Source organism: Dermacentor andersoni, chromosome 2, assembly GCF_023375885.2.
Source record: "Dermacentor andersoni chromosome 2, qqDerAnde1_hic_scaffold, whole genome shotgun sequence".
Classification (NCBI taxonomy): domain Eukaryota; kingdom Metazoa; phylum Arthropoda; class Arachnida; order Ixodida; family Ixodidae; genus Dermacentor; species Dermacentor andersoni.
The window spans coordinates 146178933-146206096 of record NC_092815.1 but is presented as its reverse complement, the minus strand read 5'-3'; the positions used below and the strand labels follow the sequence as shown (position 1 = coordinate 146206096).

The window sequence follows — 27164 nt, the reverse complement described above, 5'->3', positions numbered from 1 at the left end:
AGGAATCTGTCCGGAGAGACCTAGCCCAGCCACGAAAAGGCGTCACCGTCATTACTTCTGCGTTGTGGGCTGCCATGAACAAGAAGGCCTGAATCCCAACATCATATTCTACCGTTTTCCTTCAAGGCCTCGCGAAGTGGAGTTTACGGGCGCGCTGCATAGCTGCAGTTCGTCGCGCTGAGTAAGCGAAACTTCGCGCCATGCTGACTGTTTCGCCTGTCTTGAAGCTTGCTTGATTATCTGCGTTCTAAATTTCGGTCTTTTGCACCTACAGTCCCGACAGCAGACCGACATAGCAGCAGGCATGGCTGGTAATTCACGATTCTAGACCCGGCCACAGCGACAATTAACAATTCGACCGATGCGAAGTGGTGAAGTGACCAGGTGCGTGCAAATGACCACAAATGGCCGGGCTGATTCGGTGACAATTCACTACCTCACTACGAGCAGCACAGGTTAGACAGTTAAATGTGCTCATACTTGACCTCAAGCCAGCATGTTGAGGCAGCGCAGCAATGTAGTATTGATTACAGCAGATCGATGTTCGAGCGCTGTCATTAAAAGTTACATCAAGCGAGCAGCGCACGAGCTCGCGCTGGAGCGCGATTCGCACGTATACGTGCGAACTCATATGCATTGCATCAGTTATTTATCAATTGCTAAAGGGACAGATGGCCGCTACCACAGTGCAGGTATAACTACTTGTCTGGCGGCATGCAGTCAACAAAGATTGCGGAAGGCCTGCCGTTTCGCGGCATGTCGAAAGACCGCTGCCGTCGCGGCGCGTACGATCGTGCGCTCGAGCAGTTCGTACATCGCGGCGCGTACCGTCGTGTGCTCGAGCAGTTCCGTACACATGATGTCTGCTTATCGCTGCTGTGGATTCATTTATAGCAAGCATTTCCTCGCGTTTGTGCGCCTGAATCGGGCAGCGTGCAAACCTTACGTGAAGTTCCACTTCGTACGCGACTCGCTTCACTTGCGATTGACACCGCGCTAAAACTTCGCCGCTTAATTCTTAAACGGCGTACACGTATTAGGCACTGCATAATTTCTTGCCTTTACGCAGCGTGCCACCCCTGAAAAAAATATTCGGCGCCCGATATTCGCTGCAGGCCGTGGTAAAACACAACCGAAAGTGGCGGGTCCATATTGTAAACGTGCTTTCCGAAGCAGACGACAGAGCTTGGTACGACCCATTTTTGGACGGAGGGCGCTTTTTAGCACCTTTTTCGCAGCGCCCTCTGGGCAATGCAAGAGCCCCATTCTGCTTATCGCTGTCATCTCCTCGTTGCGGCACATGCGAAAAGCGTCCCCCGTTAACGACGGACGTTTTTCTCTTCGACGCCGAAGTCCCGCCCGGCTTGAACGTTTGACGATGCTTCTGCGGCTAGCACTTTTCGTTTGAAAGTGTAGTGTCATCGCCTGTTTCAAAACGCCACGCTACGGGCCACGCCGCATGCCGATACGACACATCTCAACATAGGAACGTCGCTCGTATACATCAATTGGCTACTGGCGCGGCTAATATCGGCTGCAATACTGACTTTACACTCTTACAGTGGACATCGCGTGCGTGAAGAGTTTCATACTGTTCCAGCAGCACCGAAAAGACAACCCAACAGTTCGAGAACTTTCTCGAAGCACCTACTTTGACCAGCTTGCATTTAGGGAAGAACTGATTCAGCAGATATTTGAGTATGATGAAGTCGCACAAGGTCATGCTCCTTTCTCACCCCACTTCTCGCCCTTGGACCCCATTCGGCACCAACCAAAAAGAATGAAGAAAAGGAGAAATTGCAAAATCTGCTATCAAAAAACAGACACAGAACAGAACAAACGTCATGTGCTCCACTTGTGAAATATACCTTTGCTTCTTGCCCTCACGGGACTGCTTCGCCGAGTGGCACAGCCGTCAAGGCAGCTAGATTGATGGGCCCCGATAAATGCAATACATGGTGTACAGGATTGATATATATTGGAAGCATAGCTAAGGGGCCTAGTAACAGTTTGTATATTTCAGAATTCTCAAAATAATTTTCTGGCTAAGCACAGTCACTGATTTCTCTTTGTTTATACTTTTATGTGCACATTCTTTTGTTTATTTGACAAAATGTGAACAATTCTAAATCTCAAAGCACAGTCCTTTTTTACATAAAAAGCCACACCAATAAGCTACGATTTGCTGCATAGCAATGTTAAACGCGTTTTGTTGTTCAAGAGAAAAACATTTTTTTTTTTCTGGAAGCACTCTAAATTAGCCATTTTTCTGCCGTAACGAAAAAGTTAACTCCCACCACACTTCGTGAGGGTACAAGACCGATTCGAGTGGTAAACATTTGTGGGATCGGGCTGCCAACAATAATTTATCATGCATTAATGCACAAACACTGACATTTATTAGTAGTAAGTGACTTTCCGCAATATATCTCACCTTCACAAGTACTAATTTGTCTCCCTCCTTCTGATCTGCTATAAACTCTGGCACGAGTAGTGATCACTTTCCTATTCATTTGGAACTCGTATGCCCATTGACTCAAATTACTAAGCATTGTACTTTTGTTAATTTCAACACATTTGAAAAGGTTTCACACATTGTTTTATTGAATCAGCAATAATGAAGAAGAAAAAGCCATAAATTTATTGTCTGATTTAAAAGATTCCGTAAAAAAATCTCAATTTACTGTACTACTAAAAGTGGGTCTTCTAACCCTTGGTGGAACGCGGAGTGCTCACGCCATTACAGGAGAAGAAAAGCAGCATTGCAATATCTACTTCATAACCAGTGTCCTAGCAGTTGAAGAGACTGTAAGCTCGTGACAGCAACATTTAAAAGAACAGTTGCAAATGCGAAAAGACAATGTTGATTGTGAGCACTTTGAATTTCTCTCAAAGGCCACCAATAAAAAAGCACTTTTTAAATTTCTGAGGAATAAAAAGGTCTTTCCAGCACAAATAAACATAGACCCTGTGGTTCCAACACCCTGCAAATTGGCCAAATTACTGGAAGATACTGCTAGAGGTCTGGAATGTTGCTTGAACTCGATTTTGCCCAATGACCCTATGCCGCCTACTCATGGTGAAGACTTAGAAGAAGTTACTATTTCGGAGCTGGAAAATGTACTAAGCCAGCTGCCTAATTCAGCACCAGGCCCCGATGACATTACTATGGCAATAGTAAAAACTTTATTTAAGATGTCATCACATGCATTGCTCACCATGGTAGACCATTCCATTAAAAATTCATGGATTCCTCCGGAATGAAGACTTACTTGCAAAAGTTATCCCATTATTACAAAAGCAAGGTGCCGGTTACAAATTAGATAACATTAGGCCAATATCGCTTACATCTGATGTAGTAAAACTCGTCGAAAGAATCTTACACGACCGCATAGATAATTGGCTGATAGAGAACATGATTTTGAGCCCATGCCAAATTGGCTTCAGACGTAGGTGCTTGATTTGGTGTGCCCATGTCGACTTAGAAAGTCGTATTGAACTAGCTTGATGTCAAAAAAAATATGCAGCCTTAGCCACTTTGTATATCACCGAGGCGTATGACAGCATAGAACATGTAAGCCTAATAAACGGGCTTCAGAATGCTGGTCTGCCAAAATATTTTGTCGAGTGGGTGTATGAATTTTTAAATGCCAGGGAATTTTACTGCTCTCTACGCAGATTGTCTTCATCAACTTATCAACAGTGAAGAGGTCTACCACAGGGATCAGTCCTATGTCCATTGCTGTTTAATGTTTTACTGAGTACTGTACCTTCAGGATGTGCATGTGTACTTATACGCCGACAACATTGCATATTTTGCTGCATCGGTAGACTTAGATGCTTTGTATCAAACTTGACAGTCCTTTATGAACTGCCTAGAAACGTGGCTTGGTGGAACTGACCTCTCTCTGAATATCAGAAAAAGCGCCGTCCTAGTTATTCCTCAAAGCATTCCTGTGCAAATTTCGATGCTTTATCGACAAGGCAGTATATCCCACGGGTGAATCCTGCGAGTAATGTACACCGAAAAGCTTAATTGGAGTCCACATATAGAGCATATTACCTTAAAGAAAGCAGGCGCAGTAGGAATGCTGGATAGACTCGGCAGCAATCGATCAGGGTTGTGTCAGCATGTTCTCATTAGGATCTATTGCATGTATGTTCGCCCGATAATGGAGTTTGGCTGCGTTGTTCTCTGGCGGACCTACATGTAAATGCGGCCTCTGATTCTACTAGAATGAGAGGCATTATGTTTATGTCTTCGGCTTCCTAAATTTGTCGCTAACAATATGTTATATCAAAAAGCACGCCTGCCTTCTCTTCTCATGCGATTTCATATCCTAACAGTACAAACTTTTCTAAAGATATGTGCATCACCAAAGAGGAGATCACAATATGTTTTTGTTAGTGAACCAGCCTCACTTTCAACTGTCAGTGGTATCGCTCACGTTGCCCTCAAGTTGTTTTCGCTCAAAAACTATTCGACCCTTTAAACGTTCTCCTATGCGAAGTGGTCTAAGTTCCTCGGTTCCAGATGCTAAAATTGAATTTGATGATATTTTCCCAAATAATGTTCAACACCTTCCCTATCAATATTGGAATAGTATTCTGGGAGACCACCTTGCACACCTGGATACAAAGATTGTTATAGCAACTGATGCTTCCGTCTGTGAAGAAAAGGCAGGTGTGGGCATTGTATCACCACATCTAAATTAGTCTTTTTCAATTCGGCTACCTGACTTCACACCTATCTTTCAGGCGGAATTATCAACAGTTCTCTTAGCTTTAAGCAAATTACCACCGTCTCTGTCACCCGCCGTGGTTGCTCAGTGGCTATGGTGTTGGGATGCTGAGCACGAGGTCGCGGGATCGAATCCCGGCCACGGCGGCCGCATTTCGATGGGGGCGAAATGCGAAAACACCCGTGTACTTAGATTTAGGTGCACGTTAAAGATCCCCGGGTGGTATAAATTTCCGGAGTCCTCCACTACGGCGTGCCTCATAATCAGAAAGTGGTTTTGGCACGTAAAACACCATATATTATTATTATTATTATTACCGTCTCTGTCATCAGCCATACTCTTAACTGATTGCCTTTCTGTCTGTTCTTCACTAACCACACCCAAATTGTCAGATTCATTAAAAACTTTATATTCTCTTCTCCCAAGACACGTTTCATTTGTTTAGTGTGGGTGCCAGGTCACAAAGGCCTAGCCTTAAATGAATATGCAGATACACTTGTAGTAGCATCCCACGATGGCCCTATAATCCCCATTTTACCTTCGTCAGCTTTCATCGTTGCGGCACGATTAAGAAAATTTACTACTACAAATAAGTTTGCGCAATCATCATTAGCAACATCTGATTTCCCACATCTCAGTTTTCCTTTAAACAATTGTTGCTCCTTTAGAAAAAGTTAAATTACTACAAGACTACAGTGCTGAGTCCTCCCATTGAATTTTTACCTCTACAGGTCTGGTCTGGCTATATCGCCCTTGTGCCCTTTATGCAATGAGAACGAATCTCTGGAACACTTTTTGAGATGCTGCCATTTCATTATTCAACGGAAAAGATTTTTAGAAGAACCCTTCCAAAAGTTGGGCTTGAATTTGTCTCTTCCTATAACTCTTTCCTTTGGGGCCACCGTACTGGGTTACAGCCACAGGAACGTTTGTGAAGCACCACTGCATCTTTCTGTGTGAGACAAAACGAATTGCATGTTAGAATTCTTCAAAATTCTTATAAGGTTCACAAAATTCACAAGAATATCTAGATAATTGATTATTCATACCTGTAACAGTAAACAGTTTAAACCCCAACTGCAAGATACTCATTTCATTTCACCCTAACTTATTAAAAAAAAAAAAATGCTAACAGTTCCTTCACCACCAGATTCATGGCCGATCTCCCAGAGTGGGTGGCGCCATTTCACTAGGGAACAAGAACAAGAAGCCCGGTGTGCAAGGATGAGGAAGCGAGGCTGTCCGGCAACGGGTCCGAACCTCAAGACGTCGGGAGCGCCGGGTGTAGGAGTGAGGCTGGCGGGTTGCGGACCCTAACTTCAGGACTTTAGCGATGGTACGGACTCGGTCCTACTTCCAGCTGGTGGGGTTCGCGGGTCCTGGTGACGTGGTACAGAAGGCAAGAACTTTCTGCCACCCCCCTCCTGTGGCTACTTGGTCGAGCTGTGGCTGATCCTAAAGAAGCGACCGACTCCTCACGACATAAGACACGTGACCGACGCCCTGCAGCTGCACCGCATGTCAAGTAATTCTTACCATTCATGGGCCTTACTGTTTTAAACAATTGTTTAGTTGTGTGAGAACATCTAGAGCTGCAGGAACGGTTTTTTTTTTGTTAGTTATGGCATTTCGTTTAGTTGGTTTGTCTGTGTTATGCTTTGTTTTAATTATATTGCTACGGGATAGTATTTCCAATGACGAAGAGCCGAGAAGTAAGAAGACGACGACGACGATTGGAAGCTAGCGCGGGCTGTTGCCTCTTGGCCAACTGCGGCGTATTGCCTTGTAAATATACTCGTAAATAGCTTTTCGTCGGTGTATTCCTACGTAACATATCTGGTGGAGGTGGACGTTCCCTGTACCTCGTCACGGAGCTTCGCAGTGGACGGTACGTCGAGCCTTCCTTCATGGCTCCCGGCGACGACAACTCAACTCCGCCGGCTCCGACACCTGCTGCCACTTCGACGACCTACATCACTCTCACCGCTCCCCGTGATCCTGGCGTATTCTCGGCAAAAGATGGGGAAGACGTCGACGACTGGATCAGCCTGTACGAACACGTCAGCCGCAATAACCGGTGGGACCCTATCATGCTCGCCAATGTAGTCTTTTACCTCGGTGGCACACCTCGAGTTTGGTATCGGACCCACGAAGATGAGCTGACCAGTTGGGATTCGCTTAAGCAAAAGCTTCGAGACTTGTTCGGCAACCCCTACGGTCACCAACTTGCCGCGCAGAAGGCGCTTTCCGGTCGTGTGCAGACGTCAACGGAGCCCTACGTCACGTACATTCAGGACGTCTTGGCTCTGTGCCGCAAAGTTGACGCACACATGACTGAGTCCGACAAGGTCTCCCACATCCTCAAAGGCATTGCCGATGACGCCTTCAACTTGCTCGTATTTAACAACGTGGCGACGGTGGATGCAGTTATAAAAGAGTGCCGCCGCCTGGAACTCGCCAAAAGCCGACGCATCGGCCAAAAGTTTGCCCGTCTGCCCAACACCCCAGCGACATCTTCCTGTGCCGACGCTCCTCGTCCCAATAACACTGGCGATGTTACCAGGATTGTCCGGCGTGAGATCGAGGCCGCCTATCCGGCTGCCTTCGAGTCCAGCCCCTCCAATGCACCTGCAGTCACTGTTTCCCTGATTCAGGCAGTTGTCCGCCAGGAGTTCGCCAACATGGGTATTCACACCATCTGCTCGGCCCATCGCCCTGAAAGCCACCCGGCTTCTTCGATTCCACTCCGTCCAGCACCTTCTTACCCACCACGTTTTCGCAACCCCTCTGAATGGCGCACTGCAGACAAGCCAATTTGTTTTCACTGCCATCGAATTGGGCACATTTCTCGGCACTGTCGCAGTCGCTGGAGTTCCCTGAACCAGTCTACATATACTGCCTACTCTCGCCCCCCAAGTGGCCTTTCTCGTCCCTATGCTGCCCGCTCAGATAATGCAGCCACCGATTCTCCTGCGCCGAACCGCCCCTATTCTCGTTCGCCTTCGCCCCAACGACGACAATCTCGCTCCCCCCAGCCCCGTCGCTCCTATTCGCCGACTCCCTTCGGACGCCGCTCCCAGCCGGAAAACTAGACGATGCAGCGCCTCAAGGTGACGCTGCATTGCTCCCTACGCCGCGAAATCCTCTCCTGACGTTGCCCACTCATCTGAACCTTCTTGACGTGCAAGTCGACGGTGTTCCTGTATCTGCTCTCATAGACACTGGGGCGCATTTATCGGTAATGAGCGCTGACCTTCGTAACCGCCTGAAAAAAATAATCACGTCTGCCACGACGCATGTTGTCCGTGTCGCCGATGGCGGAACAGCCCCCTGTTACGTTTCGCCTACGACGCGCGGTATAGCCGGCGCGGATGCAACGGACGCCGGGGCTTCGTTCAAAGCGGCGGACATTTTGGCCAGTTCAGCGCCGCCGATACGCCTCCCCGCCAAGCGCGTCCAGGCATGTTTCAATGCCACGTGTCTTCAAGTGTGCGTGTGTGTGTGTGTGCATGTTGGTGCCCACGCTTGTCAAAGCGCGGCAGCCGGGGAGAGGAGCTCCCCAAGTGTGAAGCGAGGAGGTCTGACCGGCGCCGGCCCGGCGGATGCGTCACTACACTCGTCTCAACCTGTCTCTCAGCGTGTCCGTGCCCCGTCACGTGCGCCTCTATCGAGGCGTTCCTTAATTCTTGCCCTCAACTCCGAGAGTATAAGAGCAGCTGCCCCCGGACGCCAAGAGAGAGGCTCCGAATTCTTCCGTCGAGAAGCGTGCTCTCCCGTCTCTCCACTTCGGTCGACCTGACGGCCCGCTCTTTTGCGATGCTAGAATATACAAGTTGTTCTGTTAGCAGTCGACTCATGCTTTGCCAGGACCTTCGGATGCTTCCAGTTGTGCCCCAGGCCGCCAGGCCAACGCTATCCTTGGGACTTGCGACCCAGTTGCAACAACTCGTGCCAGCGGTCCGATTGCAACAACGGGCGTCAGCGCTGAGATTCCAACAACTGTCTGCCAGCGGTGAGATCGCGACAACGGAGGCCAGCAGCGAAGATATGCGGTTGACTGTATGCTGAGCAGCACAACGACCATCCGGGAGCAGTGCAACGAGCCCTGTGTGATGACTGGTTGCCTGCAGCGGAACGACTGCGCTGAATTCTTGGCTGCGAGGTTTGGTGAGTGCGGGACTTTCTTCTTCTGAGCTTTGCCAGGCTTTTGTTAGTGTCAGAAACAGAGCTGGTAATTGTAGTTGTCGTTGCTGCCGGGTTAGTTTGCGGCAAGACAATAGTAGGCAGTAGAGAAAGCAGCATTCAGAGCAGCCATGGATTTGAAGTCGTTGCGCAAACCGATATTGCTGGAGCTTGCAAGAGAGTAGGGTCTGGATGTCTCAGGCAAACTCAGAAAACCAGAACTGCTAAGGGCTATTCTTGAGTTAGAAGCTGAGGATGACGAGCTGTCGGAATGCCTTGAGACCATTGAGGAGAGGGAGCGCGAACTTAAAGAGCAAAAAGAGAAAGAAAAAGAGGAGCGCGACCGTCAACACACTTTGGAAATGAAGCGTCTCGGGGTAGAGATGGAACGCGCTCGTAATGGAAGTCAGGCACACGGTGCAGGAGAACGAGTATTGTTCAAAATGACTGACCTTGATGCGGCCGTTTAAGCTTGGAGAGGACATTGGTTTGTTCCTGGTTAACTTTGAGCGAACGTGCGAGAAGCAGGGGTTCTCTCGGGAAACGTGGCCACAGCGCTTGCTCACTTTGTTACCCGGCGAGGCGGCCGACGTAGTCGCTCGCTTGAATAGAGAGGAGGCAGAGGATTTCGACAAAGTGAAATCGAGTCTGCTAAAAAAGTACAGGCTGTCAGCGGAGGCGTTCCGTCGGAAATTTCGGGAAAATGAGAAAGGCAAAAGTGAGTCATATACAGAGTTTGCCTACAGGCTTATGTCAAACATGCAGGAGTGGCTCAAAGAAGAGAAAGCGTTTGGTGACCACGAGAAAGTTCTGCAGTGTTTCGGGCTGGAACAGTTTTATAGTCGGTTACCTGAGAACGTGCGGTACTGGGTCTTGGATAGGCCAGACGTTAGTACGGTGGCTAAAGCAGCCGAGCTAGCCGAGGAGTTTGTGACGCGTCGGGCTCGCGGAGCTAAGGACGGTCAAAAGGGTGAATATGGCTCCAAGTTTGAGAGGCCGAAGTTCACACCCATGAGAGCAAGAGGGGACACACGTAGTGCGGATGCGAGTGAAAGCAGTCCGACCGAACGTAAGGAGACGGCGGCAACCGAAGCCGAACGCAGAAAGCACTGACGAGAACATGAAGCTCCTCGAGCCTTACATGCGAGACCTCCTCGTGAACGGGAAAGAGTGCCGAGTGCTTCGCGATTCCGCAGCTACAATGGATGTAGTTCACCCCTCTTACGTAGAACCCGATATGTTCACGGGCGAGTGCGCATGGATCAAGCAAGCCGTGGAAGCTCATAGCGTGTGTCTGCCCGTAGCAAAAGTGCTTATTGAAGGACCTTTCGGAGCACTTGAGACGGAGGCGGCAGTGTCATCTATGCTGCCCCCCCCCAGTACCCGTACCTATTTTCGAACAGGTCCGATCACCTCCTGCGCGAGAAGGGGCTTTTGTTTGGTGAGGCTAGGGTTCAGGCCTTAACCAGATCGAAGGTTCGGGAGCTCGCTGCAAAGGCGGTAGTTGCGGGGCCGACGTTGTCGAACAATGAGAAAGGGTCAGAGGCGCAGCAAGCTGATATTCAGAGCACGTCCGAACTGAATAAACTTGAGCCTGTAGCGTTGAAGGCATCGGATACTGGAGAGGACATGCCCGACACGAGAAAGTTAGAAGAGCTATCTGCAGATTTGCTCATCGCGCCTACGTCAGATGGACTCAATAGGTTGCTAAACGTCAGCCGGTCGGCTTTGATAGCCGAGCAAAAAAAGGATGGCAGCCTAGAAAACATACGCTGCAATGTCAAGGAAGGTATCGCCAAGAAAAATGCTCGCTTTGTGGAAAGAGGTGGGGTCCTGTACCGGAAGTATCTAGACCGCAGGGGAGTGGAGTTCGATCAGCTGATCGTGCCTCAGTGCTACCGTCAGGATCTGTTGCGCTTAATGTCGCATGGGGGTTCGTGGTCCGGACACCTAGGAGTTAAGAAAACTAAGGACCGTCTCTTGCAAGAGTACTATTGGCCAGGGTGTTTTCGGGATCGCAGACCACTTTGTGAGGACATGTGACACCTGTCAGCGAATGGGCAAACCAGGGGACAAATCGAGGGCGCCGTTGAAGTTGGTACCTATCATTACGGAGCCTTTTAGACGGCTCGTTATTGATACAGTGGGACCTCTGCCGGTAACAACCACGGGGTACAGACACATTTTGACTGTGATCTGCCCAGCGACAAAGTTCCCAGAAGCAGTGCCGCTTAAAGAACTGAGCTCAGTTGAGATAGTCAATGCACTACTGTCCATATTTGCGCGAGTTGGTTTTCCTGCGGAAATCCAATCAGATCAGGGCACAGTGTTTACTAGCGCTTTGACGACAACTTTTCTCGAAAGGTGTGGGGTAAAGCTGTTACACATCTCAGTGTACCACCCACAGTCGAATTCCGTTGAGAAGCTCCACTCCGTCATGAAGCGCGTGTTGAGAGCATTGTGGTTTGCACAACAAACTGACTGGGAGCTGTGTCTGCCTGGGGTGATGTTTGCATTGAGGACCGCGCCGCATGCGGCTACGGGGTTTTCGCCAGCTGAGCTAGTGTACGGTCGCTCGCTGCGATCTCCGCTTCGCATGCTTCGAGACGGATCACTGCCCTCTCCAATGGCTGCAGACCATCTCTTCCACAAATAGCCGCCTCCTGCGCTGGAGCCTCGCTTTGCAACAGCATTCCTTTGAGGTGCGTTACAAAAAGGGGAGTCTCAACGGTAACGCCGATGGCTTAAGTCGAAGCCCCTAACGTAAGAATCAGCCTCAAAGTTATTTGTTACTGATGTTTTTCTTCCTGAGGCAGGATTTTTAATATATTGCTTTTGTGTAGTGTTTCAAAGTGATGACGTGCTTTCTAGTGCAATTTTCCAATTTGTGGACGCGTTCTGGGTGCTGCTAGACTACTGTAAGGAACTAGGCAGTAGTATAAAAGGGGAAAGAGCCTGGCAGGACTTGGTGAGGGTTGTTTCGTGCTTGCTGACTGAGCGGTTGAGTTTCGGCGTAGTTCTAACGCTTGCCGGGAACGAGAACAAAAATTTCAACTCTCCCGAAGTCACTTTGCAGTGTCCTGTGTGAACCTGAACGAGAGAACGAGGCCTTCTATGTGCGCTGCGCTCAAGAAACGCCGAAGGACGCCCGACTTCGGTTATGAGCATCATCGAGCGACATCCCTCCGGACAGCGGATGCAGTCCCCTGACCATCGGGATCTCCTTCCCCCGGCGGGGCGGTCTGTTACGTTTCGCCTACGACGCGCGGTATAGCCGGCGCGGATGCAACGGACGCCGGGGCTTCGTTCAAAGCGGCGGACATTTTGGCCCGTTCAGCGCCGCCGATACGCCTCCCCGCCAAGCGCGTCCAGGCATGTTTCAATGCCACGTGTCTTCAAGTGTGCGTGTGTGTGTGTGCATGTTGGTGCCCACGCTTGTCAAAGCGCGGCAGCCGGGGAGAGGAGCTCCCCAAGTGTGAAGCGAGGAGGTCTGACCGGCGCCGGCCCGGCGGATGCGTCACTACACTCGTCTCAACCTGTCTCTCAGCGTGTCCGTGCCCCGTCACGTGCGCCTCTATCGAGGCGTTCCTTCTTGCCCTCAACTCCGAGAGTATAAGGGCAGCTGCCCCCGGACGCCAAGAGAGGGGCTCCGAATTCTTCCGTCGAGAAGCGTGCTCTCCCGTCTCTCCACTTCGGTCGACCTGACCGCCCGCTCTTTTGCGATGCTAGAATAAACAAGTTGTTCTGTTAGCAGTCGACTCATGCTTTGCCAGGACCTTCGGATGCTTCCAGTTGTGCCCCAGGCCGCCAGGCCAACGCTACCCTTGGGGCTTGCGACCCAGTTGCAACAACTCGTGCCAGCGGTCCGATTGCAACAACGGGCGTCAGCGCTGAGATTCCAACACCCCATAATTGGTATGTGTGCCGCCTGTGTCTCCTTCGCCGATCGCTCCACAATTGTGCTATTCACAGTCATCGCTCACTGTCCCCACGACATCATCCTCGGCTTAGACTTCTCTCCGCACATTCTGCTCTCATCGATTGCTCCGCCAGTACTCTCCGCCTCGACCTGCCTGTTCTGGATCCCGCTGAACAACACCCTACTCGCCTCAGTTCCGTCGACTTCGTTCGCTTGCCACCTTCGGCACTGACTTACGTTGACTTCGTGTCATCCCCACCAGTCCCCGACGGTCTCTACATCGCGGCTCCTATGCAAGACGTCCTTACACACGGGATCACAGTACCTCATACAGTTTTATCTATTACGGCGAATTGCGTCTGCCTGCCAGTGGTCAATTTTGGCTTGACGACACAAGTGCTGCCACGCAGGATGTCTCTGGCCCAACTTTGCCCATTCGAGGATCACTCTGTAGCATCGATTTCAGTAGACAATTCAGCCGATCCTCCTCTACCATCGCAGTCGGCAACTTGTACCATCGCCAACTTACAGAAAATGATTGCACCCGACATGCCGTCCGAGCACGCTTGTGCGCTCTACCGCGTTCTGATTTCCTACCAAGATATTTTTTACTTTAACGATCGTCCTTTGGCACAAACAGCTGTTAAACATCGCATTAATACCGGCGATGCCCCTCCTATTCATCGCCGCCCGTATCGAGTATCACCGGCTGAGCGTCAAGTTATTCACACCGAAGTTCGCAAAATGCTTGCCAAGAACATTATTGAACCGTCATGTAGTCCATGGGCGTCACCTGTTGTGCTGGTAAAAAAGAAGGATGGCTCATGGCGCTTTTGCGTGGATTATCGGCACCTTAACAGGGTTACCAAAAAGGACGTGTATCCCCTACCTCGGATTGATGACGCCCTTGACTGCCTCCACGGTGCTCGCTATTTCTCCTCTATTGGCCTTCGCTCCGGCTATTGGCAGGTTGCCGTGGACGATCTCGACCGCGAGAAGACTGCCTTTGTAACACCCGACGGTCTTTATCAATTCAAAGTGATGCCGTTCGGTCTATGTAACGCTCCTGCCACTTTTGAACGCATGATGGACTCCCTTCTTCACGGTTTCAAATGGTCCACGTGCCTGTGCTACTTGGACGACGTTATAGTATTCTCCCCAACATTCGCTACGCACCTCGAACGCCTCTCAGCAGTCCTGGACGTTTTTCGGTGAGCCGGTCTGCAACTCAACGCATCGAAGTGCCAATTCGGCCGTCGTCAGATTACCGTCCTTGGACATCTCGTTTATGCGAACAGAGTGCAACCGGACCCAGGCAAGATCCATGCTGTTACGCACTTCCCTGTTCCAAAGTGTGTCAAGGTTGTGCGCAGCTTTATCGGCCTTTGCTCGTACTTCCGCCGTTTCGTGGAAAATTTCATGGCCATAGCACGACCACTAACCGAGCTTTTGAAGAAAGACTCCCCTTTCCAGTGGGGCGATAACGAGGCCTCTGCATTCTCGCTTCTAATCGACCTTCTCACAACGCCTCCCGTTCTGGCCCATTTCGATCCTTCTGCGCCTACCGAAGTCCGTACTGATGCCAGTGGTCACGGAATTGGCGCAGTACTGGCACAACGCCAACGTGGCCACGACCGTGTTATCGCTTACGCCAGCAGGCTCCTCTCGCCCGCGGAGCGCAACTATTCCGTCACTGAGCGTGAGTGTCTGGCCCTAGTTTGGGCGGTTGCGAAGTTCCACCCATACTTATATGGCCGACCCTTTTCCGTTATCACAGACCATCATGCGCTTTGCTGGTTATGCTCATTGAAAGACCCTACAGGAAGACTTGGTCGCTGGGCCTTACGCCTCCAAGAATATTCGTTCTCTGTCACCTACAAATCTGGCCGACTACACAAGGACGCTGACTGCCTGTCTCGCTACCCGGTAGACGAGCCTGACGACGCCGACAGTAGTACCGCCGACGGCATTTTCTCTGTGGCTGCCTTCGCTAACATCACCGATGAGCAGTACCGAGACCTATCGCTGCGAGTACTCATCGAGCGTCTGCGCTCTACACCTACCGACGCATCCGTTCGCCGATATGTCCTCCAGGGCGGCATTCTGTACCGAAGGAACTTCCTCCCTGATGGCCCTGATCTTCTTCTTGTCGTGCCAAAACATCTACGACAGACTGTGCTCTTTGAGATGCATGACGCACCCACTGCAGGACATCTTGGGGTAACCCGCACGTACGACCGCGTCCGCCGCCGCTTCTATTGGCCTGGTCTCGCTCGCTCCGTCCGACGCTATGTTGCTGCCTGTGATCCCTGCCAGCGTCGGAAAACACCTCAGGTGCAACCTTCCGGTCATCTCCAGCCGATCACCGTCCCTGTGGAACCGTTCTTTCATGTTGGATTAGACCTCCTCGGTCCCTTTCCCACTTCATCCTCTGGGAACAAATGGGTAGCCATCGCAACTGATTACGCCACCCGATACGCTATCACGCGGGCTCTCCCTACCAGTTGCGCCACTGATGTCGCGGACTTTCTCTTGCGTGACATCATCTTAGTGCATGGCGCCCCGCGACAGCTGCTTACTGACCGTGGTCGTAACTTCCTCTCGAAAGTTATCGCTGACATTGTGCGTTCCTGCTCTATTCAACACAAGCTGACTACCTCATACCATCCTCAAGCCAATGGCCTGACAGAGCGGTTAAACTGTACTATTACCGACATGCTGTCCAAGTACGTTTCGAAGGACCACCACGACTGGGACGTTGCCCTTCCTTACGTCACATTTGCTTATAATTCTTCCCGGCACGACACCGCCGGATTTTCTCCATTTTATCTACTCTACGGTCACGAACCGACCTTGCCCCTTGACACGGTACTTCCTCCTGCTGCTACCTCAACAACAGAGTATGCGCGCGACGCCATCGCCCTCGCCGACCATGCACGCCAGCTTGCCCGTGCTCGACTGACGGACTCGCAAACCACGCAGCAGCGTCAGTACAACGCCCGCCACCGTGACGTACAGTTTTCGCCTGGTGCACTCGTGCTCCTGTGGTCGCCCTCTCGTCATGTCGGACTTTCAGAAAAGCTCCTTTCGCGATACACAGGGCCCTACCGCGTGCTGCGCCAGGTGACGCCTGTGACGTACGAAATTGCTCCTGTGAGCTCAACCTCGTCATCTACTCTGGCATCTAGTGATGTCGTGCACGTCAGTAGGCTCAAGACCTACTACACTGCTTCAGAGTCCGGCCTTTAGTCGCTCCGGGACGGCGCTTTTGCCGCCGGGTGTAGTGCTATGGGATAGTATTTCCAATGACAAAGAGCCGAGCAGTAAGAAGACGACGACGACGATTGGAAGCTAGCGCGGGCTGCTGCCTCTTGGCCAAGTGCGGCGTATTGCCTTGTAAATATACTTGTAAATAGCTTTTCGTCGGTGTCTTCCTACGTAACAATATGCATGTTTCATTAACAATCGGCTTCGTTGTTTCTCTTCCCCACTGTGGATTCGTCTCAGTGGTCGCCAGAACAATTCGAATCGTGCAAGTGTAAATACACTACCGGGCAGACAACCCTGCATTAATCTAAGCAAACCAAATCTCAACAAATTGGCGTCCATGGCAGGACGAAGCCAGTTGTTCATAGCTGCTTGAACGGAGAGTGATGAACATGAGCTTAGTAGAGATTATTACGTTGGGTGAGCGTTTGAGGCTAAAGGGTACGGAATTAAGAAATTGGGTGCTCGAGCAAAGATGCGAAGGCGCGTGAGGAACGGGCTGCTGAAAGAGAGGTGGCCAAACAGCACCTTGAGTTAGAAAAAAAGAATTTGCAGTTGCGTTTGAAGCTCACTGAGATGGGAGAAAGTAGTGGGAATGGGAATGCTTCAGGTCACACGAACCAAGCAGAGGTCTCAGCCGCCCATCAACCCACATAATCTTATCCCCATGTTCAATGACTCTCTAGATGACCTCGATGCTTACTTAAAGCACTTTGAACATGTAGCCATGGGACAGGGCTGGCCAACAGAAAAGTGGGCTCTCAACTTGTGCCTCGGCAGAGAAGCACTGAAAGTGCTTGGTCATTTGTCACCCGAAGGCTCCCTGGATTATAATGAAGGAAAACTAGCCCTGTTGCAATGGTTTCGGTTTACAGATGATGGCTACCGAAAAAGATTTCAACAAAGTAAACCTCAGGATGGAGAAACTGGCAAGCAGTATGCTACGCGGCAGTTCAGCTACTTCGACCATTGGGTGGAAATGGCAAACCAAGGGAACAATTCAATGCGGTTCAGGATTTGATAGTCACAGAACAATTCACAGAACAACTGCCATAGTCATTTGGCGCTTTTCCTTCGCGAGGGAAGCTGCAAGACCATGGATGAGGCCTCAGAAGCAGCAGATCGCTATTTGGAGACTCAGAGGCAGCGTAAATTACTGGTGTTCAAGGGGAAGCGTGAACAAAACCCGGAAAAGGAACAAACCATAAGCAAGCAGTGCAGTCGCAAGTTTGTTGTTTCATATGTGACAAGATAGGACAGAAGACGTCGGAATGCCTTACAAAGATAAAACAGCCATATTGCGAATATTGCAGCAAATATGGACATGACGTGCAATCATGAAAGCAGAATGAACCTGGTGCCAAGGGCTTGTCAGCATGCTGCATAATACCTCCCGGCCAGCAAAAAGATGCACGGGAAGGTTTTGAAAGTGTTACAAAAAAGCAAGATAAAGAGGCTTCGCCCATTGCTTTCGAAGTATGGCCGAGGAAATCATTTGACATGCCGGTGTTAAAAGAGGAGCTTTTTGGACAGACTGTGTGGGTGCTGAGATACAGGAAGCAACACTATAGTTGTGCAACGAGCTCTCGTACCGGACGCAGCAATGCTAGGCACTCAGTCTATGATACTACTGGCGAATAGCAGCTCCGTTAACGTTTCGGAAGCAGAGGTCAATACTTTGTCACCGTACTTCTCCGGTGCTTTGGTTGCAAACTTCATGGAAAGACCGCTGTATGATGTGATCAATTGGTAACATTCCTGGATCTTGCCAACCCATGGAACCAGACTCCAACTGGAAAGCGTCCTCGTTTACTTCTGCAGCAAGTGCACCATGTGAAATGAACACATCGAAAGATGATAGCGGTTCTCCACAGGTTATAGTGGGTGCCAAGATCTCGAAGCCATGTCCTCCAGTAGACGTTGGAGTTCTGCAGTTATCGAGAGAAATGTTTCGGACAAAACAGCAGGAAGACGCAACACTTCGAGTTTGTAGAGATAAAGTTGGCAAAAATATTCAGGGAAAAGGGGCAACCGGCCATTTGTTCTACCTGGATGAGGGCGTATTGTACCGATCCTATCAAATGTGCCCGGGAAAAGTAATCAAACAAACAGTGGTACCAAAGTGCCTGCACTTCGAAGTCCGGCGTCCTATATGACATTAAACGATTTGCCAAATCATGCGATGCCCTCAAAGAACCTTTCCAAAGGGCAGATTGGACAAAACTCCGCTTGGACGAATGCTGCTTATTGATACCCATTCGAGCGGGTCGCGGCGGAAAATAATTGGATTGGAAAAACTTTAATAAAAGTTTATAATAGTCCGTGGAAATAATCCCCTGTGAAAAATAGACACAGCAGATACCCATACCCACTTACCTTTAATAATCAACAGAGAAAACTAACTGGCTCTCCAACTATTTCCGAAACTAGTATATTTTCTGTGTTATTAAATATTGTCGTAAAAATATGCAGTGGCCCTGATGGACTTTCGAACTTGCCGCAGGTGGGGAACGATCCAACAAAGGCTGTGGGTTCGGTTCCCACCTGCGGCAAGCTTTTTTCAACCACTTTCATTTCTATTAATTTATCATTTCTTTGTCATTTATTAAGCACAAGTAATTTCCCCTATGTTGTCCTTGGTGTCAGTGTTTGTTGGCTTCTTACGATATGACTTTATATATATATATATATAGCTTGTTGGATGACAATAAACTAGGGATGGGCGAATATCCAAAACTTTCAAATAATGAATCGAATAGTGTCTTATTTGATTCAGTATTCGAATTGAATGGTCGCTTTTCGTAAATACGAATACTTTTTGAATACTTCAAATATTTCAAGGCATCCACTACGCCCAAATTAACGTAACATTGGGGCAAGAGTGCAGTAAATGTTCACCCCCATGGGGGGGGGGGGGGGGGCATCGTATAGTCATAAAGCATGAGAACTTGTGTAGTGGAGCAGGCTACGTCACTTGGGCAGCCATACTTTGTAGGCTGTGCAGCCATCATTCGTATGCTCTGAAGAATCCTGTGCATGCAGAAACTACTTGTTTGCTTACAATGCCCCATTTGTGCTTTTAATAAGCAGCGCCTCATAACGTACTATGTAATGGCAGAAACTTGCTAACCACAAGAATACTGGGATATGTGAACATCATTTTATATGAATTGTGATTACAGCTGTTCATTATTTGAAAGGTATTTGATATTCAATTCAATTCGTTTCTGGCGCTATTCCATTCGTATTCGATTTGGTCTTGAATATCACTATACACACACACTTAGATTAAACAGTTGTTAGTTTGCACATAATCTTGTGTGTCCTTATGTTTTTACTTTTTGTGAATTTGTATCAAATTTACAGTGTAACTTGACTTCCATGTTCAGTGTTCACGCAATTGTTTACGAAAAAGGAAAATCGTAGGAATAAAATCTGTATGTTACGCCACTTTTGTTAAAGGCACGAAGTCTTTCATGATGCCGTTCAGGAAAGTTGTTGCCATTAATTGCTCCCTTTGTGATAAGGGAGATGGTAAATAATTTCTTTAGTCAGTTGTTGGGTGTGAAAGGTTCATACGGAAGTCCCCGTCAGTGACTACAGAATTTTCTAGTTCCAGCATTTCTAAAATATTTGTTCTGCTTGCTGTGTGCTTGAATGTGTTGCACATGCTTTCACCCTTTTTGTACAGTAGCGAGCCTTAAGAAGTAGAAAAATCTTTTAGTAGGTTGGTTGGTTCATCAGAAAGAACGGTTCTCAGCCTCAGTGAAAAACAAGACTAGTAAAGAAAGAAGACTCATCAAAACGGGACAGCGATGGCTTGATGTGTGTTCCTTCTGTTCCCATCTTGTTTGGGCTGAAAAATTTTGTTCTTGAGAAGCAGTCAGTACGGCACAGTTGTCTGAAGCCTGAAAGTCAAGGAATCGGGCCAATGGACTGATTGAGGAATGAGGATTGAGGCGGCCTGCTTGTTTGTTTCCTTGCTTACTTATTTATTTTCACCAAGTGCATCCTCCTTGTAAATAAATTCAGTTTGCCTATTTACTTTCAGTGATCATCAACTTACATTGATACTGAAGCTTGAGAAGGGAAACAGCAACATATGAAAAACTTGTCAAGAAGAAGCAAGCAAAGATTCACTTGAATTTTCCTTCTGGATATTATCTGAATAATTCACTTATCCTTTCAAGAGTGCAGATGTTCGACATTTAGTTCTATTGTTAGAAAAGAATTGCTGTTAAAGGTGCATTTGTCTCCAGTTTGATTTTTGCAGTTGCTTTTGCCGTTGGCGTCAGTTATCATTATTGCACACACGTAACTGAGAGAATCCGCAGGTCAAAAGATGCTATTTTAAAATTTTGTTCATATGTTTTCCAATGTAACCGTCACGGATCTAGGTACTCTCAATGATAGGCTCTCCAGTGTTCAACAAGAAAGGAGACCCCGAAATCCTGCTCACATGTCTCCAATGCAGGAGACTCAAGACAACCATAGCAAGAGAAAGTATGAGATGTCTTGTAGTCACGTTACTTTCGTCAGTGTTTGAAGAGGAGGCATCATGAGCAGGGTTTTAAAACAGAACTGAACTGATAGCAAAGAAAAATATGATTTTGCACTCTCTTAATTCCTCAAGTATTATAAACCAACCTTCCAGCTGAAAATTTTTTGGAAATCCTGGAGGGATTGACTAGATAATGCATAACAAGAAAACAGCCTCATTGACCAAGGCCTCTCCACCTTCATCATCATCTACCTATTCTAAGTTTACTGCAGGACGAAGGACTCTTTCTCCGATCTCTAATTACCCCTGTGCTATGCCAACTGATTCCAACTTGCGCCGGCGAATTTCTTAATTTCATCGACCCCACCTAGTCTTTTGCCGTCCTCGACTGCGTTTCCCTTCTCTTGGCACTCATTCTGTAACCAACCGTCTGTCGGTTATCAAACCTACGCATTACATGATCTGCCCAGCTCCATTTCTTTTTCTTAATGTCGATTAGAATATCGGCTATCCCCGTTTGCTCTCTGATCCACATCGCTCGCTTCCTGTCTCTTAACGTTACGCCTGTCATTCTTCGTTCCATCGCTCTTTGTGCGTTCCTTAACTTGTTTTCGAGCTTCTATGTCAGTCTCAAAGTTTCTGGCACATATGTTAGCACCAGTAGAATGAATTGATTGTACACCTTTCTTTTTAGTGATAATAGTAAGCTTCCAGTAAGGATCTGAGTATGTGTGCTGTATGCGCTCCAACCCAATTTTATTCTTCTGTAAATTTCCTTCTCATGATCAGGGTCCCCTGTGAGTAATTGTCATAGGTAAACGTATTCCTTCGTGTACTCTAGAGGCTGACTGGCGATCCTGAACTCTTGTTCCCTTGCCAGGCTATTGATCATTATCTTTGTTTTCTGCATATTAATTTTCAACCCCACTCTTACACTCTCTCTGTTAGGGTCCTCAATCATTTGTCGTAACTCGTCCCCAGTGTTGCTGAACAGGACAATGTCATCTGCAAACAGAAGGTTGCTGAGAGATTCGCCCTTGATCCTTACCCCTAAGTCGTCCCAATTTAATAGCTTGAATGCTTCTTCCAAGCACATAGTGAATAACATTGAAGAGATTGTCTCTTCTTCTCTGACTCCTTTCTTTATAGGTATCTTCCTACTTTTCTTCTGGAGAATTAAGGTAGCTCTGGAATCATTGTAGATATTTTCCAAAATATTTATGTAGGCCTCCTCTACTCCTTGATTACGTACTGCCTCTATGACTGCTGGTATCTCTACTGAATAAAATGCCTTTTCGTAATCTATGATAGCCATGTAGAGAGGTTGATTGTACTCTGCAGATTTCTCGGTTACCTGATTGATTAGATGGATGTGATCCATTGTACAGTATCCCTTCCTGAAGCCAGCCTGTTTCCTTGGTTGACTGAAGTCAAGTGTTGCCCTTATTCTATTGGAAATTATCTTCGTGGATATTTTATACAGTACTGGAAGTAAGCTAATAGGCGTATAATTTTTCCGTTCTTTAACATCTCCCTTTTTGTGGATTACTATAATGTTGGCATTGTTCCTGTTCTCGGGGACCCTTGAAGTAGCGAGACAATTTGTATTAAGAGCCGCAAGCTTTTCATGTGTGATGTCTCCTCCATCTTTGATTAAATTGACTGTTATTCCATCTTCACCTGCCACCTTTCTTTGTTTCATGTCTTCTAAGGCCCTTCTAACTTCATCGCAAGTTATAATCTGTAACCTGTCCATTACTACTTTCAAAGGAGGTGTCCTGGCTGCTCTGGGTATTGTACAGGTCAGTATAGAATTTTCCGCTGCTTTTACTATATCTTTGAAATTGCTGATGATATTGCCCTGCTTATCTTTCAGTGCATACATCTTGGCTTGTCCTATGCCAAGTTTTCTTCTCACTGATTTCATGCTGCGTCCATTTATTACTGCTTCCTCAGTCTTTCTTACGTTTTCCTTCGCGTACTCTAGAGGTTGACTGGCGATCCTGAACTTCGAATATCCCTTATTCTCTCCTTGTTGATCAGTTTTGACAATTCCACAATTTTTATCTGATCTCTTGAGTTAGACAGTTTCATTCTTTGTTGTTTCTTTATTAGGTCCTTTGTTGCTTGAGAGAGCTTACCTACTGGTTGCCTTGGTGCCCTGCCTCCCACTTCAATTGCTGCCTCTGAAGCCAGCCTAGTTACGGTTTCATTCATTACCTCTATGTAATCTGCATCTCGCTGTTCCAAGGCTGCATATTTGTTTGCAAATAACAGCCTGAATTGGTATGCTTTTATCCTTACTGCGTCCAGGTTGGCCTCTTTCTTCTAGACCAATTTTACTCTTTTTCTCTCTTCAAATTCAGGTGAATCCTAGACCTCACTAACCTATGATCACTGTACTTTACCCTACCTAACACTTCTACATCCTGCACTATGCTGGAATCGGTAGAAAGTATGAAATCTATTTCATTCCTAGATTTCAACCCGCTATGGTTCATTCCATTTTTCACAGGCGCCTACTCAAAGCTTCGACACATTTTGCCACTTTGAAGCTGATGTCTTTCAACAGTCTGGTTTCTTGCGTTAGAACTGTGCAGCAGTGCAAAATGTTGTGGTAACATATATATTCATGCATCACCAGAGGTGCTGTTACAACAAATTATTTTGACATTGGCCACATCAGCTACAGCATCGACTGCCAAAAACTCTCTGCCGATAACTCTGCAACACATGCAGCATAGGGAGAACAGTGCATTAAGTAGGACAACAAGGAATCCACGAGACACTTGTACTATAATTCATTCAAATCTATGACCTGCTATAAAGTAAAGAAAAACAGCAGCTTCCTTGCAGCCATATTGGAACATTGAATGCTGCACCATTCTAACATGAAACTCGGTTAGCTGTAACATTGGGGGAAAAGGGTGAAGCTTCAGCTACAACACACCCTAGGTGCTCTTCCGCCAGTGCTTACAATTAGGTCTCGAGCCTGTGGTCCTCCATTGAACAAGGAATATTGGGTAACTGTGGCGACTATCACTTGCATTGGATGATTTGAGTTTTTGTCTGGCACAGATCTGCTTTATTTGTGTGTAATCATCCTTTATTTATGCCCATTAATAATACTGGTTCACAATTGTTTCAGCTGCCACTTTCTTGCTTTCGAGTGTAACCAGAGTTGAACCATTTTCTTCGAACCAAAACAAAAAACTGTGACAAGAAAAATTTTGGCTGGATCCTGAGGCCATGAGTGTCTGCTAGTTGTGCAGAGAATATCAAGCAGCTGAACCTAGCACACATCAAAGCTTACACCAGCGCTAAGAAATTTGTGAAGCCTTCTTTTTGGCAATTTTATCTTCAGATATTTAGATACTATGAGCAACCCTTGGTTAATCTGAAAACTTACTCTTACTTTCTTTACAACCTCTACTTGGTGGTGGTCAGCCAATTAGCATGTACAATGCATTATAATGAAGGAGCTGACATCGCTCCAGGATAAGAAAAATGGTCTTGGTGTTGGCATGAAAAGCCTGTGCTGAACACCTACCGCTGCAGTATTTTGCAATAACAAAGCACACCACCTAAGATCTTTGTTAATTTTGACCCCTTGTTCGGGGTTTCAAAGAACGTTGTAACATGTCCTGTGGGCTCTTGCAGTTCAGTCGTTGTATATCGTCTGCTGCTTCTGCAAGGTGGAGTAATGTGACGAGTTCGATTACCTATGAACGAGGGTCCTTGGTTGAATTTGGTGCTTTCTTAAAGATTTCTGTTAATTTGCCTTTAGTAGATGGGCAATCTCACGGCGTATCCTGGTTGTCTGGGTACACCCCATATCTGTTGCATTTGGGTAGTCATTCTTTACCATGTATGCAGTGCGTGTAATGTTGCGTCAGTAGTGAGTATCTTTGTGCCTGTATCCATATGACGCCGTCCTTTCTACTTAACATCCTTAGCAGAGCCAGAAGTGTATTGTGTTGTGCGTGCCCTTAACTTAATTTTTGCTGTCTATTTTGTTTATTTTGTTGTCTCGGTTGGCTAATGCTGTCTTCTTTGTAGGCTGATGATGATGAGAACAGTATATAACAGAATAGGAAGTGGGCTGGTTAAAATTGCTGTTACCAGCAGTGGAGCTAAATATTATCATCCAAGCAATTTTCTCTGGTCTTCAGAGATTGCACGTGAATTGAATGCCCCATTGAGTGATCCCAGTGATTTTTGCTTGTTTTCTTCGCAGGGAGAGGCTAGCATGGCATGAAGACTCACTGTACTGGCTGCCTTGCTTTCCTGCAAAGTTCCTGCAAAGCAAACTTGTTTTTTCAGTGTTGTTTCTTGCCCAAATGTGTTTTGTCAAGGCTATTGTTGATGTTACCATGTATTAATTAGGTCAGGAGATGTAGAGATGATTTACAATAATCAGACACGCCTTGCAGATATAGTTCTTATAGTAGGTCAACAACAATGGTGTCCATCTGTCTGTGGTCTGGATGCATAAACAATCTATTGGGATGATTTGTTGCTGTAAAAAAATTGCCTTTTTAATCATTGAAGGCAGTGCAAATATTTCACACAGCTTTCTTTTGCAGTAATTGAATAGCTGTTTGCAATCTGCACCTTTTTTTATGGCTTGACATCAAGGGGTTCTTTTGGAGTGCTGATAATGTTACAGATGACATTTTATGTGCTTTTAAGGTAGTTCTGTAAGAAAACAGCAGCCAGATCTCACAATGTGAACTGACATCCTGCACATAACCAAGATATTTCTGTTGCTTAGTCAGAACTCATTTATTTGTTGAATTAATCTTTTTAAATGACATGGTGTAGTAGGTATTGCATGCTTGTTGCCTTGTTGTATTGCTTGCATGTTTTGATATGGAACTAGTTTTTGAGCAAGCCTTGTTTTGTCCTTAGTTTGGCTGCTGTAGTGTGCAGCATAACACGGGCATTGAACAAGTTGTAAGCCTGGCTCTGCAGAAAAATTCAGAACTGTGTGAATAAACACACACCTGATTTTTTTCACCGAGGTTTCATTCCTGGAAGCTTAGACATAACTGCCCTCAGCAGTGTTCGGCGTGGCTGGCAATTCACTGTAATGTTCCACATGATTCTGCATTTTAGGCCTCAATATTTCCATAATTATTCCAGGCAGACTTTCGGTGTGAGCAAATGTTTATGCGAGATCATTTCTATGGACACAGCACTGACATCAAGCTTCTTAGCAACCTAGAGAACTATTGCATACAATCTCATCTAAATCAATGAATGGGATACTGTTGACAACAATGCCATCGTGACTTTCCATGGATTTCCAAATTTATTTACCAAGCACTTCATGCATATCTTGTAGACTTGCATCGAGGCACAATAGCGCGGCCATGCAAGTATAAAGCGTGCATGCTGCTGCACTCCCCATTGGTTCTCAGCAAGTGCTTACATTAGCTCGATGCAGTCCTGGCGGCATTATGGCTACATGCCGGGAGCTCTCATTGGAAAACTCTAAGGAAACATCTCCCCCTGTAACACAAGGGAAGGGGCACAGCATAGAATCTATGCAAGATTGCAATGCCATTGTTGTCCGCACGCCGGTAGAGCAATTTAGTAATTGACACAGTGCAGATGTCTCTGTATTTGCAGGTGAAACTGGTTTCTTCTCCCGCAGACCAAGGGACACTGATCAGCACACCAGAGATGAGGACTTTGGGCAACAGTACTGCTGCCATTTTTGCCCCTACACAACAAAGAATGTAGCGAATTATAGGCGACACCTGCTAATTCACAGTAAAGAGAAGCCCTTCAAGTGCCCAGTCTGTCCGAAGAGGTTTGCACGATCCGATACGCTCAGATTTCACAAGCGCTTGCACAGCGGGGAAAAGCCGTACCAGTGCAGCCTGTGCCCATATCGAGCTGCTTCTAACAGTGGATTAGCAAACCACAGGAAACACCACAGCAATATGGGAAACTTTGACTTTACATATCAGAAATTTCCCTAGGCATGCAAAAAGCTGTTAAAGTGTGAAGAGTGCCCATACACAAACATTCGTAAGTTGAACCTAAGCGGTATTGGAGTGCACGAGGTCGGTCTGCTTTAATAACAGACACTTATTTGATTTCTATGTTGTGACAGGAAACCTGAGGAGAAAGGAAGAAAAGAAATGAACTTACTTTGACTGCCAACGAAAAATTCTCGACAGTTGTGACTAGTGGACTGTGGTTTTTGGCATTCATCCTGTGTCGTAGCTTATATTAGTGTTTTCAGTTGAGTTTAGTGATGTATCATCTCCTCGGTTCAATGACATCTAATACTTAGCTAAGACTGCAACGAGATTTGTACCAATAAAAATAAATGTTGTATCCTAGGCAAACATCATTACCTGCTGTAGAATGGTCTTGTTCTTTTTTGTGCACCTGGTATAAATATCTATCTTGTATATCTGGTAATTACGAGCTTTGTAAAAGATTACTTGGGGTAGTGCTCTAAAGTGTGTTACACTGTGGCCGTTATATTGTTACACAAACGGTGGATTGAATACTAAAAATATTTACAAAGTATATT

The 27164-nt window shown here is 47.1% G+C and overlaps 1 long non-coding RNA gene across 1 annotated transcript; it reads left to right on the top strand.

Moving 5' to 3' along the window:
- The first annotated feature begins 1270 nt into the window (after nucleotides 1–1270).
- Nucleotides 1271–26981, top strand: LOC140216163 (uncharacterized). Its single transcript, XR_011892838.1, has 2 exons — nucleotides 1271–6267; nucleotides 26246–26981. It is a non-coding gene; the product is annotated as an uncharacterized lncRNA (long non-coding RNA).
- Nucleotides 26982–27164: the final 183 nt, after the last annotated feature.